At 38.7% G+C, this 15400-nt stretch overlaps 1 protein-coding gene across 4 annotated transcripts in view; it reads left to right on the top strand.

The window, feature by feature from the left end:
* The window catches only part of LARGE1 (LARGE xylosyl- and glucuronyltransferase 1), a 300311-nt gene that overhangs the window by 46001 nt on the left and 238910 nt on the right, over positions 1–15400 (top strand). Inside the window, exon 1 of one of the 4 annotated variants that reach the window (XM_052789430.1) lies at positions 11463–11481. The exons of the other annotated variants lie outside the window; for them this stretch is intronic. The gene's annotated coding sequence lies outside the window, so the exon portion shown is untranslated. Of the gene's footprint in view, positions 1–11462; positions 11482–15400 lie in introns of those variants that run through there. 4 annotated transcript variants of the gene reach the window in all.

Here is a 15400-nt window from a genome sequence, read left to right as displayed (position 1 = left end):
GTACTGGATTTAAGAGCTGAATTTAACCTTGTTTAAGAGCATGATCGTTGCACAAACAAGCTCAGAAAGTGTCTGCTCAGTAGGTTGTACACCAACAATTTTAGAACAAAAGTGAGCTTTCCAGCAAACGTTGGACAGTGAGATCTGGGAAAACAGGAAAGAAAATCCCAAAGGGTGAGAAAGAAAATCCCCTTAGGGTGAACATCCTGCTCATGCAACCTGTCCTGTGTGGTTAAGCGCTCTTTAGAATAAGCAGAGGTTTGGTTATCTAGAACTTTGTTTTCCGACATCAGCAGGCAGGCAGGAGAAATATGCTAGATGTGCTCAGTGGTAAAATTTCTGTCTCATCTGTGAGTCTGATTTATGTGATTTACAGCAGATGCAAATAGCAGCTCATGGGCCAGACTTGGCCTGTATCCTTCCACTCATCCTCCCACCTTTTCCTCAGGGAGGATGGACAGTGACTCTTTGGGGCTTGAAAGCCAAATGACTCTCTTTGTATGTGGGCAGCTGCTTGGAGCAAGACCTGCCACCACAGCAACACTGTATAAGAGGTGATGGGAATTAAACGGTGGCATGCCTCTTACTGTCCACATCTTGGGTGTTGCAGTCACAGCTTTCCCACTGACAGCTCACAACTGGGGCACAGGAGTCTCATAGCTGTGATCTGGATGTATAGCTACAGAAATCGGATTGTGCAAATTTAAGTTATGATTAGTGCAGGCGACACTTTACAGAATCTAATCTGAAAGCAATAGTGATGTAGATAAGGGAAGGAAGGTCTTTACCTGAATAAAGAATTGGCTTTACACTGGAGGCAGTTCCTGCAAGACTTTTGAACAGCCTCCTACTTTGTATTTCGATGGGTGCCAGTGGGGGGATGTGTTGTCTCAGTTGAAGAATCACTTGTGATGTCTTCTGGTTGGTTTCTACCTCATTCCTATATCATTTATTTTATGCTTAACTTTAAATCCATGAATAGTCCTACTGAGGTAAAAAGAACAACTCTGTGTGTGCTGAAGTACCTTGATTATTGAGTTAACTGTCCTCCATGCTCAGACCTACCCAACAGTCATCAAGACATCTGACAGCAGTATGCCAAGACGCTGGCAATAGTCTTTGCCTGTACCTTTAGTCTCCCTTCTTCTCTCCCTCCCTGCATTGCAGCCTTATTATAGGTTCTTCTTGCTTATTATCCTCTTTTTTCATGCTGACCCTTGTGCTTAGATTTTCTCTCCTAATGCATGAGAAGGCTGTTCTTGCTTTATACATATTTGCAAACAGTAACCTGTTTTTCTTGACTGAATTCCTCCTTAAAACACACATCCTCTGCAACCCTATCAACATGTGCATGAAAGAAAAGAATAATGTTACTTATATTAAACTAAAATCTATCAGTTTCACTGCCTGTACTGTACTGAATACCTAATTCATTGGATATTTTAAGTTTGCTTGGACAGAGGTCAGCTCTTTCAGTGGTTTGCCAAGTGTCATGTAAGTTGATTGTGCTTAGTAAACAGTAATAGGATCCTGTTAAATTTTAGCTTTTGCCTTTAATGCTGTAACTGTCTTTGGGAAGGGATCAATACAGCAATATTCAACTTCAGGAGAGGCTCCAAGTGAAAGAGTTAGGTGTTCTTATCCTGTTGGACCTCTTTTCTCAACCCTAATCTGCTATGCTGTCTGGCATAACTGAGGACCCCTTTTCAGGGGAGGTCTGTAACTGAAATTAAGAGTTATTGCAGATCAGGACAGAGGTGGCTTGGCAAAGCTGGGTGTGATTAGCATACTGCAGGCTTTTTTCTTCAGCCTATGCTGCAGTTGCCTCATTTTGTGTAACCCGCAAATCAATTTAAAGATAAATAAATAAATAAAGTCTGTAAGTCTTGGTGATTACAGCATTGTTCTTAGAATAATTTTGATGAGTATTTACTGGGGATTTTGCACTGTTTTCGACCTGGTTCACTAAATTTGGGTTATATTAGCACTGCTGTATCCCTCACTGACAGTACGTCTCCTCCCCAAACAAGTAATCTTAAACAAGCAAACTTAAGCCTGTAGACAGTACATCCATTCTTCCAGTTACCTTCTTTGAACTGCTTCAAATTAGTCCACATATGCCTGGGGTGTCTGCTACAGGGTATTTGGATGACAGTGTGAAAGACATAAGAATTTTCCATAATGGTGCCTTCTAGACTGAAAAATATTTTGGGACTGGGGAAAAAAGTTATGTTATACTGATTTTATATAGGTTTTCTCTTGTGTTGCAGGATCCCCTGGGTAATTATCCTGATAAATAGGGCACCATTTTTTTTATTTGCCAACTGTAGAGGTCCAAAGACTATACGATTAGTGTATAAAGCTATTAATGTAAATCTTCTTTGCCCCAGTTTAAGTTAATGCTCTACATATGGCATGCCTGGTAGGGTGAAAATTCAGGTTAGCTCCTTACCCAAGCAATGCATAGCAGTGCTGCTCTTGGTGTGTTGCTAGAATAGGAAAGCTGGTCAAGGGGTTTATAAGTACTGAAGCAATCATTTTAGTTTTTCATGTACAGGATACAGATGACTCACTCCTGTGTTTTAGCACTGACATGAGATTGTTCTGTAAATAGCACATGTTCAGAAATAGGACACCTCCCACCCCCATTAGCTATGAAATCAAGGTAATGTAGCTATCTAATTTTAAAACAAAAAGCAGGAGCAAATTTCAGCACTAGTAGCAATCTACAATTGCATTCTGAGATAAGGGACCAATTTTTTTCCACTTCCTGACAGTAGGTCAAATTACTAGTCGTCATCTAGGAGATAAAGGGAAATTAAAGAAATAAGGATGGCTGAGACACAATGCCAAGACGACTGCTATTAGATGGACAGAGGGTTTTCTTTCTTCTTTCTCTCTGAACAGCATTTCAAGATCTTGAAATAGAACCTGAGAGTTTCTGAAGGGGAAGAGTAAGATTGATAAAAGTAGTCTACGGGGCAGTGTGCTGATAGCTGAAGAGTTTGAAAGAAGTTATGTTACGCGGTATGCATTTTTTTGTGTGTGTGTAGAATAGTCATGTTGTGACTAAGAATTCCTTGATTACAAAGCTGAGAAAGGAGGAGAGGGTCACACCTCAATCTCTCTCTTGGAAATTCTGGATTCCGACCATATTTACCTGTGGCTCACATTCTGGATGCGGAACAGGAAATAAGAAAGAACCCAAAACAAGAAAGAAATCAAGAAGGGAAGAATGAAAGGCAAATACGAAGTCTTACACCAGGGATGGAATTAACCCACACAGTAAGTACAGGCTGGGGGCAGACTGGATAGAAAGTAGCTTTGCTGAAAAAGACCTGGGGGCCCTACTTGATGACAAATTGAACATCAGTGAACAGTTTGCCCTTGAAGGAAAGAAGGCCAATTAGGTACTGGGTTATGTTAGCAAGAGTGTAGCCAGCAGGGTGAGGTAGATGGTTATTTCCCTCTATTCAGTGTTTGTGAGACCCCATGTACAGTACTGTGCCCGGTTTGGGGCTCCTGGGCACAAGAAGGCCATACTTGTGTGTGTCTAGCGGAGGGATACCAAAATGGTTGTGGGGGGGAAATAACCTTCTTGTAGATTTAGAGGATTCTGATACTTAAGCAGGTTAATATGGATAACAAGATACCATCTGCCAGGTGCCTGTGTTGATTGTCAACACACTTACCCTGACTCTGTAACAGAGTATCTGTGTGGTAGTTTATTGCTTTCTGAGCTGAGGGGTGAAATACTTCATACCCGCTGCATTTTAGGATGGGATACAAACATGTATACTGGTGGTTTCTCAGCAGTTGGTACAAGTTAACTACCTGCCTCATGGTAGCCCGTGCATACGTCACAGTTGAGAATTAACCTATTTAGTCGTACCTTGCAGCAACACAGCTGCTTTCTGAATCATTCAAGTTCACGTTAGTATTTTCCTCATATATTCACTGCCATGAAAGAATGAACAAAATCTGTTAAAAGCCAGTGGTGTGAAGATGCAGTTTTATGTATGAAAATACACAATGGATTTAAAAGCTCCATAGCTACTGAAGGGACCTCCTCTGTTACTTCTTTACACGTATTTTTGCTAGATCTCCATAGCCCAGTTTTCAGGTTGAAGGGTGTGCCAGTTTCACAAGTTCTTAAACTTTCTTCTCTTTTTTGGGATTAATTCAGTGATTCCCACTGGTGAATGAGATTGTTCCTATTTATAGAATATCCTTCAAGACACATTCAGTGCTCAAGTTTGTCACCAGTGCAGAAGAGTAGATCTCTTTTTAAAGAAAGTCAAAACACATAGTAAACAGCTCTGTAACTCTAAATGTAATGAGAGGATGAGAAAGGAAAAATGAAAACACCATACAGAAATGATTGGGTGGTGATTAAGGGTAATCTGCATCTGGGCTGAAAGCTAAATGAATGATCTGCTGTTGTTTTCAGTAAAGATGATAATGTAGGGCGTGTAGGGAAGACAGGATAGCTCTTGGGAAGGGGTATATATAGAAATGGAAATTACCATTTCTGAGGTGGAAGCAAATCACAAAGAGCATAATGTGTTGAAACTGAATAGACCTGATAATCTCTACCTCAGAATATTGAAGTAACCAGCACATGAAATTGTAAATCCACTGGTTAGGATTTTTTTAGAATTTATCAAATAGGAGGTTGTTTTATATGGCTGGAAAAGGGTACCCGTGGTGCCTCTTTTTCAGAATGGGGCAGAGACATCAGCCTGACTACAAAGTTGCTAGTTTGATCTCAATGCATCAGTTTAGAACATACTTTGAGGGAGGGGATGCTTACAGGCATGGAGGTGAACAACAAATGAGATGAAATGCGTCATGAGTTTACCAGAGAGAGGTTGTACTACACTAACCTGCTGTCTAACGTTACAACTAATTTTTTAGAAAGGGGCAAGAGTCCTTATTTATCTGGATTTCAGTAAAACATGTGATGCACTGTTACATGGGGAAATACTAGTCAAGATAAAATGAAGTTTAGAATAAGTAATGTAAGGTAGGAAAGAGAAATGGCTGCAATGAATCAATAAGTGAAGCTGAAGAGTATGCTGGGTAGGAGGGAGAATATTGCTGGAGTACCTCAAAGATCAGATTTGAAAATATTTTAATGATTTCTCATTAAAGAAGTTGGCATGAAAAATAAGCAAGCTGAAAGTTGCTGATGACGTGAAGCACTGTAATAGTGGAGAGGAACGCTGGACAGAAAAATAAGATGCACAGTATGAAGTGAAAGATCATGCCCATAAAGTGCAATTGTAACACTCTCTTTTATATGTTGGAAATTCTATTGCTTGAAAATGACTGAGGAACAAAAAGAATGGGGTCTGACTGTCAACTGCAAGGTGATTATGAACTGTGACTGTGATGTAATCCTAAAGGAGAGCAAATATGATTTTAAAAAGGGTCAGGAAAGGTATTATTGCAAAATGGGGGAATACCCAAACCATTATGCTTCTGTAGTGCAATACTTACCTGCAATGCTATACGTCCAGAACTCTAAATAAGCTGTTTAGAAAAGGTGAATGTAATTTAGAAAATAAGCAGAGGGGAGGTACTGCTTTGGCTCGTCTGGTTATTGAAATAGAGGCAGAGGAGCGGTATGCAGCTCTCTGTGAATGTATTGTGGAGAGAATAGGCACAGCACTGGGAAGACCTATGTATGTTGAAAGGAAGTACAGTGCCATCCTTGAGGTCTAAAACATGGTGCCCAAAATACTTTGTTGGACTATGAGACATTTAAATATTTGATCCTTACCATCAAATGAACAAATTATTCTCTAAAAGATTCAAGATCCTATTTTCTGGTCTTTTATGAAGACTGCCGCTATAGGGAACTCCCTGGAAAGGTTGCATGTTTTCCTAGAATGGATGAGCATTGCTACTTTTGGAGAACAGGAGGTTTCTTATCTCTTTATTCCCCATTTGACCTGGTAACAGGAAAAATTACAGTTACCAAGTTACGATGTTGCTAGGCTAGAGATGTAAAAAGTAGATGTTTAGGGCATTATCTGGATAGTTGGGTTATTTAATTTTATGTGATTAAACTCATTTTTGTAAGGAAAATGTCATCTTCTGAGAAGGGATGAGGGAATCTGTTTTAAACCCTGAACTGTAAATAGAACTGAAAGAGTCCTTGAATCCCTTCTTCCTGACATGCTGATTTGGCATTCATTCAGGATGGCGAGGAAGCTCAGATCTCTACTTTCATGATGACACCCCTCAACTAGTTGCTTTTCAGACTGCTGTCTGATACCTCTTTACAGATCTTCTGGGTTTTATATCAGTAAAGAGTTGTCATAATTCTGACTACATTTCTCCCTCATTTTCAACGGATCAGTTTTCAATCTCTTCTAATGTCAAAACACTATTTGTTCTGCTAACCACAGCGCTCAATAGCACACTGAGCATGGAATTTAAATGTAAAACAGGTTGCTTCATAAACAGCTGAACTAATGAGGACTGATTTTCTATTGAAATGTATCCTGTTATCCTAATTTACCTTTCTACAAAACATTCTCAGATCCCTCTCGTATCACCTACTTACTTGGCTGGAGAATTAACAACAGACAGGGTGGCTAGTCAAACCCATTCACAGGCTAACGTGTTGGATAAAGATTGAGATGTAATTACCTTCCTTCACTGGGAACACTCACTTTGTTCCTCATCCTGTGCTTCCTTAGTTGCTGATTTCCACAGAACGAGCAAGAATTTCATCTATTGAAACTGCTGATGCTCTGTCAAATTTAGATGAAATTAGCCAGAAGTTATGAATGGGAAATACCTAGAGAGACAAACATTCCTTTACTCAAGAAATGAAGCTAAAGACCTTCAGAGGAAACAAATCTGCAGTCACTTCAGGTCTCAATCATACCTAATAGAAAAGGTGAAAGCCTCTATGTTTTTTCTATCACAAATAATTTAAAAAACACAGCTCTGCAAAGTCTCGTGAGGAAAAAAGGTCATGCAGAAAGCTGTGTGTTGCAGGAGAGACAAGTTCTGATTATGGCTCTCCATCTCAGTCCACACAGAAGTGGAGCTGTTCTTTTGTCTGTGCTAGATATTTGCAGGCAAAAAGCATTTCTTTGGAGACGTTCAGGTATGCCGCTTCTTTGAATCTTATTTCAGACGATAGGATTAAAGGGCTGACAGACTTGCAGGTATTCCTGGACAATCGGAAAACACAAATTAGAAAGACTCTGGAGACTTACAAAGGACTTCCTTTTTTCCCGGAGTCTGAATTAAATAGTCAGGGTCTGAATCTTTTCTTACTTACATTGTTACTGTATAACACTGATTTGACTGATTCCACTGGATCTGCTCTGCATTTGGTGAAAACTAAGATAAGAATCAGGTGCTGTCTTAGCATTCTGGACGATTGAATCTCAACCAACTTATCCATTTTTCTCTAAGCTATTTGAATGATAAAATGGAATGAAAGAAGACAAATTTTGAGATAATTGGGCTCAGGAGCTTTGCTTTCTCTTTGTTCCCCCAAAAGTGGACAAGCTGTTGATGTTCTCTTAAATGTGCTTATGATATGTGGAATACCTAATGTCTTTTAGAATTAGATTTCCTACTCCTAAAAATACACCATGTGTAGTGTGTATATTTTAAAATGTCAAGCCATTTATTGACATAAGGGTGAATACAGTAGACTTAAACAGGTTGTTTATGTTTTATTTAATATGAATGCAAACTGTATTTACAGAATATGAAGTGTGTATGTTTTTCTGTATCATTTCTGTGCATAATTCTGTGATTAAGTAGGTGGGACGGATGGTGTTGAAGGTGCTAATACACAAACAAAATTTTAATTTGCGTTATGCTCCCAAATAATGGGATGCTATTTAAAAGGTTCCTATTTTTAAAATTCTGGATTATTTGGAAATGAAAATATTTAAGATAAATTTTCGTTACTTGAGTTTTGTAGATTGTGCAGGTTGGAAATATTTCCTGTATTACTAGAAACCAGTTATAACAGGAACTAAATCCTTCTTTTCCTGCATGTTTTGAACTTATTGAAATTGCCAAGTGATTTGTACTGATTTGGCCTGTTTGAGTAATTTTTTTTTTTTTTTTTTGAAGTGCTGGTTGCAGCAAGAATCAGGAAAACAGGAAAGGGGAGAGAGAGAGAATGTGAATAAACGTAGGCCTCATCCTTTTGACTGAGTCAGAGCTGGATGTGAAACATTTGAACAAGCAGGAGAGTTCCTGATAGTCTTCCTATACTTGCCTATAGAATCCATGTAACTAATGTTGCTGGTAATGACAGTCTTTTTGGCTGAAAAGAAAATAGGTGTGGTTTAGTACACTGTTTGCAGGACATAATTCTTGTTCTCCTCCTAAATTCTCATCCCACCTGTCCTATAGATTCACTGATGATCCTAAATGATCTCTGCCTCAGGCTTCCCTTCTGTATGGGGAATGACACTGCTTTGAAAATGTAAAGAGCAGCAGTCAGGGGAGGGTAAAAAAGATGGGCTTGGGGGTAAGCAGAGGAATTGAAGCTTCATTTTTGAGGCAACTTGTATGTTGCAAGGGGAAGGAATCCATGTTCTGTAGTCTTAGGTAAGTATAGAACAGCTGTTGCAGAAAATTAATCTTCAAAAATTCACTTGCTTTTAAGAAGCAGGCAAGACAATCAGTCTTGGATGTGGATAGCTCTAAAACAGAAGCCTTGGTTAAAATCTAGATTTTTCTTCCGTTGACTTCGCTGATACATGGTGAAAAGACGTAGACTTTGGCTCAGGCCACTTTTTCTTTGGAAGGCTTTATTTTTTATGAAGGGGTTAAATTAAACAATATATATGTATAAATATAAAGAATGTATATACATGCATTCCATTGTGGATCTTATGTGCTTTTTCATACTTCCCCTTTTCTTTGATTTAATGGACAGCTCTGTATGAATGACTCTAGGAAGAAGGACAATTAAACGGTAAAGGTGTTTTTCTCCATAGGAGTGCTTAAAATAGTCATTGAACTATGTATTTATTTACTTCATGTTTCTAATGGAAAACTTCAATTTGAAAATTTAAGATTGGAAATCAAATACCACATTTAGAATAAAACTGAGAGCAAAATGCTGTTTTCTGAACAATAATTTTTAAGAGCACTCATTGTTCTGTTTTCCTCGAAGTCGATAGCAAAACTGTCATCCTTTTCAGTGAGAGGAAAGCTAGGCTGGTACTGGGCATTTCTGGAGATGTCACTTTTGTATGTTGTCTTAAGAAATATTAGGGTGGAAATGGAAGATTTTCACAGAAGGACAAAACAAACAAACCCTCTCTTCATGTGTTTTGGGAAACTGGCCAAATACAATGAAGGTTACTTGGATAACCTTTACTGTCTCAGTGCAGTGCTGCCAGCTTCTCACATCCCACTTCGCTGATCCTTTAGACCTTGTTTTGGATAGCAGTTCTCCAATGCATGGGTTTACAAAGCCTCAGATGAATTTTTCTAAGATTGCAGACATCTAAGATTGGAAAAGTCAGTCTAGTTTTTCTGCACTGTATGCAAGAATTTGTACAAAATGTGTATTAGTGACATGCGCGTTTTGTTTTCAGTGTTCTTCGCTACCTGCTTCACAGTGCTATTTAATCTGTGTACCCTGAGAAGTGTGTGCAAACTACAGAAGTACAGTGCAAAACCTTTCCTAGTATGATCTTGTTAAAATTGTAGGGTAGATGGTCCAAAAATTAAAAAATAAGTGGCTAACTGAACCCTTTCAACAGACAGTTTCAGAAGCAGGCAAGACCCCTCCCTGTAGGGACATGCATAAGATGTTCCTCCCTCTTGATAGTTCTTGATTTCAAATGGTACAAGAATGAATGAAAGATGTTCTTTCAAATTTGGTAGAAGCTGCCCAACAGATGCAGAAGTTATTAGGAACAACAAAGGGTAATTGCACAAGCTTTGTTTCTTTAGGAAAACTAATTAGAAACACAGGTGAAGTTCAGTTTTAACAAGGTAGCAGTATGTATTTTGCTCATGGCATGTTTTTTCTAGGAAGGATGAGAACATTGTAACACTTTCCTAAGAGTGTTATGTTCTGTTTTCTGTTTTGTGTTCTGGAAGTATTTTTGGTCTGTTTGTTTGTTGAACCTTACTCCACCACAATTCTTTCTATTTTTTTCCCTGAGAATTCCTTTAAATTCTTTACTGTTTTTATAAATAGCTAAAATTGGCTTCATTTGTGCTAGTTCATCTTTTATTGGTTTTGTGGACTGGAATGTTAAGCTTGTAAACCCTCTGGATTACACAGAGACCTAATTGTTTATGCAACCAGACTTTTTAATCATGACACTCATTTGGAAGGAATATTTAAAAATATACACCATATATCATCTGATGCCAGAGGCAAGCTCATGCTCACGTTGTAATGTGAGAGGTGATTAATTAAAAAATTATATATGTATAATTGTATATACAAAGTATTTTTCTCCTTGTTAATATTGATGCTTATTCTTTTGTGCTCTTAAACTGGTTAAATTCTTATCTACTGATAGAGTAGAAGCATAATGAGGAAATCCAATGGATATGAAATTGCCTCAGAAATTGTCAACAAAGAGCTATTCTCTCACTAGACCATGTATATTAATTTTCTTGCAAAACAATATGATTTTTCAGTTTTTTGGTTGTTTTTCAAAGTGTTGAGTACTTTTGCTGTGAAATACGAGATTTTAAGCAGGCATTGATCGTTCCACTTTGATTAGATGTAACTAATATTATTGGATTTCTCAGCAACTTAAGACTTCGTAGGCATGTGAATGTAATTCAGTAATGATCAGATAAATGCAAATAGCCTACTTGATCCCTCTTTTTAAAAAAAAAAAGGTAATAAGAATATGGATTTCATCCTCCTAGCTCCTATACTGGGAATTATACTATTGACTGTAGAGGATTTTACGCCTTTTATAGGTAAGTCCGTTGTGTGAAATACGTGGAAAGAAGGATTCGGAAGCTAAGTATGCAGCCCTTTCATTCTCCACTTAAGCCTTTATATTTGTGTCACAAGTGCAGAGGACTGGACATACATTTGGAGGGAAGAGAGCAATTACACAGACATTCTTCCAAGGCTTTGAATATAGCACCTTTCAAGTACAACAGCATCTCAAAGGAATCCAGATGCTTTTTATGCATGCATTAGCTTTGCTGAACCTTACTTTATTGGGGCTTTTTGACTTACCAATATTCAAGCTATTGTGGTAGCAACTGATAATTGCTGTAATGAGCTGTTTGTCGGAAGTGCAGTAATATTGGCAGGTTTGAAACCAGGTGACTGAAAGGGCAGTTGGATGGTCATTTATCTGGTCTCCACATACGGTAAACAATCTCTGTTAATCCCCAAAATAACTCTTGGGCAGCTGCTGCTCTTTCAGCTGTTCATCTGGCTGCAACAAGAGAAGCTCTGGGATTTTCAGGGAATGTTGCTCTAACCTACAGCACCAGGTACCTCCTGCTTAGGCTAATGCCACCATATGTCAAGTCTGTCTTTGTATTTGCATGCCCCAAATCTGACTGCGGTGTGGAACAGGTTAAAATTAAAGCTATCTTTAATTAGGACAGGGTGGGAAGGGACAAGCACAGGAGTGAGCTGAAGACGGCTGCTTTACACCTCTCCTCCTTCTGTTAGTGGAGTGATATTTGAGTCAGGAGTTTTTTAGTTTTCTTTTTTTTTTTTTTCCCTCCCCTCTTTTTAGATGTTTTCCTTTTGAAGGAGGATGCTCCCACCCCACACCCCACCCCAACCTCCTCAAAAATAAGGCCTAGGAGTGTCCTGGCATTGGGGTGTGAGAAAGAACTGTTCTATTGTGGACAAAAATACATGTATTAAAAATAAATTAAGGTTAATATATTTCCATGTGTACATTATATGTATTTATATTTACTTTTAGAAGGTTCTGTAGAAATAATTGTAACCAGGTAAGTTACAATCCTGAATTAATTTCCTGTCCTGCAAAGATTTTATTGATATGAATCCATGTTTTCTGACTGGAAAAAAAAATCATGAAAAGAAAACCTGAAAAATTATCTTTTTCTCTGAGAGAGCTTCCATTTTCCCACCTCTGGCAGTTGTGCCTTGCTAACATCATGGTTTTGGGACCTTATGGAAACCTGGGCCAAGCAAGCTGTGCTTTTCAATCTTTCCAGATTGAATACCCATGTAAACGTTTTTACAACATAATTGCCGCTAGCTTGTATCCTGTTTGATCTGCTCTTTAGACAGGGAGCCAACTGCAGCAATTATTCATGTAGATAGACTCTTGGCCATTCTAGTGGCCACATATCAATAGTTATGGCACATGATTTCTATTCAGTAAATCAATTTGATCTTGGAGAGTGCATGATACTTCTTTCTACTTTGTTGAAGAGCGAAACAAACACATCTCATGAACTCTAGGTGGGTTATTTATATGCTGATAATCTGGTCAAGGCATCAGCAGCTTGTCTCTTGTAGTTTCAGTAGATCAAAACTGTGGGCCTGTCTTGGGATTTTGACCCACTTCATTGTAATTTTATTCTAAAAGAAGTTGCTTCTTAGTATCAGAACTGATAAGACATTGTAGAAAATGAAGAAAATAAAATTCTGGTACCTGCTGCAGTTCTAAGATTCTGAAGGAAAGACCTAGCTCATTATCCTTCTGCCTAACACTAGAGATATTGGGGTAGGTGTACCTATTTCCAACTTCTGTTCTAGAATTGACAACCTTGTTAACAGCAGAGGAAAAAATAGTCTAGTTTTTTATTGAGGTTTGCAATCCATATGAAAAAAATGCAAATTTCACTGTATTACAACATGGTTGTAAAAACCACGTAAAATGTCAAACGTGGTTTTAGCGTAAACCACGACATGATCTGAATTTAGCAATGTCTTCTCCCCCTCAAGCATTCTCCCCCATTCCATGCCCCCCCCCCCCCCTTTTTTCCCCCCTCTTTAACTTGGCTTTACTACAGCAATGGAATTGCCTCAGTGGTAAGAAAGCATTTTCTCAAGGACTGGTTTCAATCTGTAGTTGCGTTGGTGGAAAGTATAGCTGTGTAGAGCCAGATCTAGTATATTTGCAGGCTTGTTTTGATGATCCATGGGGAGTTCTGCTCTCTTCTTTCAGAGCTGATGAAAAGGGCTGCATCGACAATAGCTAATACTGAGTGTTTTCTCTTTCGTAGGAGATGGAGAAAACACATGCACAGTTTTCTTTGCAGGTCCAAGGCCAACACTCTGAACTGTGTTGACAATGTTAGTGAGGTAGTCACTTTTTCCACTGAAAGTTTGAACAGTAGTTGGTAGAAGTTGCCATAAGAGACAGATTGGATCAATTTGAAAATGCGAGATTATGGACCTCATATGGATGATGCATCATTTATTAAAATGGTGTGGTATTTCTCCAGGGCAAAGACTTTAAATACAAACGTCTCCACTGGTATACTGCCTGTGTTCTTGCATGTTGTGATATCATCCCCATTCAGTACACGGTCATGATGCAACAACATGCCCCATAGTTTGCACTTTATGGTTCATGCTCCCTGTCTTATGGAATACAGAAACAGGGTTTTCCTGTGTTCAAAGGGGTTTATGTTTCAAATGCTGTTCTATTCCCTTGACTAAGAAGGACAGACAGCTCCATCCGTGCCAGAAGTACTTTGTTTAATATATCATCTCTCCAAGAAACATTTTGAAAGGGTGCAACCTTAAATACGGTGCTGTCAAGGAGACTTATGGCTACAACATTTATTACTGCTACTTGCAAGAGCAAAGGGATAAAGCACAGGAAACATGCAGTAAGGATGGACAAGAAATTCTTCTGATATACACTAGTATAGCCGCAGTCACTGATTTTTGTTAGTGGAAGATGCTGCCCAGAATGTATAGGCATACTACAGTCAAAATGCTCACGTGAGGTAGTTACACTATTTGAAAGCTTTGTTAAAAAGAAGAGAAAAAAAAAAATCATCTTAACAGCTGTTGGAAGTATGGCCTTCCAGCAGTTATTGATCTGAGCTGGAAATGAGCCAAAAATTTGAACTAAAAAGATTTGTATGTAGTTACCAGCCTTTTTTTAATCACAGTGATCTAACTTAAGAAGCCACAAAAGTGTTATCTGTGTTTTGGGATCTCCATGATGGTTGCACTGTCTGCTATCCCACACAAAGCAGCAGACAATTTCTCCCAGAAGCTGCCAGCAGCAGAATGCACCATCAGCTTCTCAGCACAGAGAGCTTGTGCAGAGAAGAAGGAGGATTGCAGGTGTCTTCTGCTCAATGCAGAAGGCTGCCTGGTGATCCCACTGCAGTTGGCATAATGGGAGACGTGGTACTGCAAGTTGAAGCAACTGCCCGTATTATTCCCACCACTTAAAAAAGAATTTGGAATAAATTAAAAATAACTGTCTAGAATTCTGTGGTACTAGCTGGGGCAGTTTTAATGTCCATGATAAACGTGATGCAGCCAGCTTTCTAAAATTATGGATCTTGCAAGTTAAACCCGTAATGTATAACTGCAATAGATAGTATTAGATGTGAATTTCCTGAATTTCCAAAATTTAACGTTAGGGCTCTTGCCACCATTGCAACACAATTTTAAGTCTGGGCTTTGAGATTGTTACCATATGACCATCTTGCATCAGCATCATACAAATGCTGAACATCACCGTGAGCACTGTGAGACAGTATGTAATTTCTTCCTTTGCTTAGACTAGACAGAACTGAAGGTTGAATAAGAAATGCAGGAGCTACATGTGGGTGGATTGCATGCAGACACAGTAAACTCTTAGACTCATCAAAGCTTACCAGCACTAAACACTGGGAGACGTCATATAATTTTTATAACATTGAAGAGGTCCGCTATGTGCCACTGTTGCCAAAGATTTCAACTCTGATACAAGGAATAGTTAATCCTTTAACTCGCTGTGTAAGAGTAACAAATAATGCTGGTCTGTTCCAGTGTATTCTTCCACGGTGCAGTGCAACTACGCCTATCGCAATGAAGGCAGCTAGAATGGGATCATTATGGCTCTGGTCTGTCAGTGCTTCTCCATTCCCAGAGAGCTGAGCTGCTATTCTACAAAAATGCCAAGTATTACCAGAACTTTGGATAATTGTGAAAAGCTACGTAACATTATGAATCTAGTATTTAAGACTATGAGATAAGCAGGTCCGGAAGAGGCTTAAAAGATGTCAAGACAATCTCAGTTCCAGGTTGACCTAATCTAGCTAATTTAGAAACAGAAAGCTGCCTTCTACCCTTAAAAGAACTAGTACTGCACCATAACATACTTAAATTCTCATCCAATATGTGCTTCCTTCTCCCCCATCCAAAGTCATTGAAAGGGGCCTGATTTTCATGGAATATTTAATTCTACTTTGTGGA

Source organism: Harpia harpyja, chromosome 6 (genome assembly GCF_026419915.1).
Source record: "Harpia harpyja isolate bHarHar1 chromosome 6, bHarHar1 primary haplotype, whole genome shotgun sequence".
NCBI lineage: Eukaryota > Metazoa > Chordata > Aves > Accipitriformes > Accipitridae > Harpia > Harpia harpyja.
Note: the sequence above shows the minus strand (reverse complement) of the source record. Positions and strands in the feature narration are given on the sequence as shown.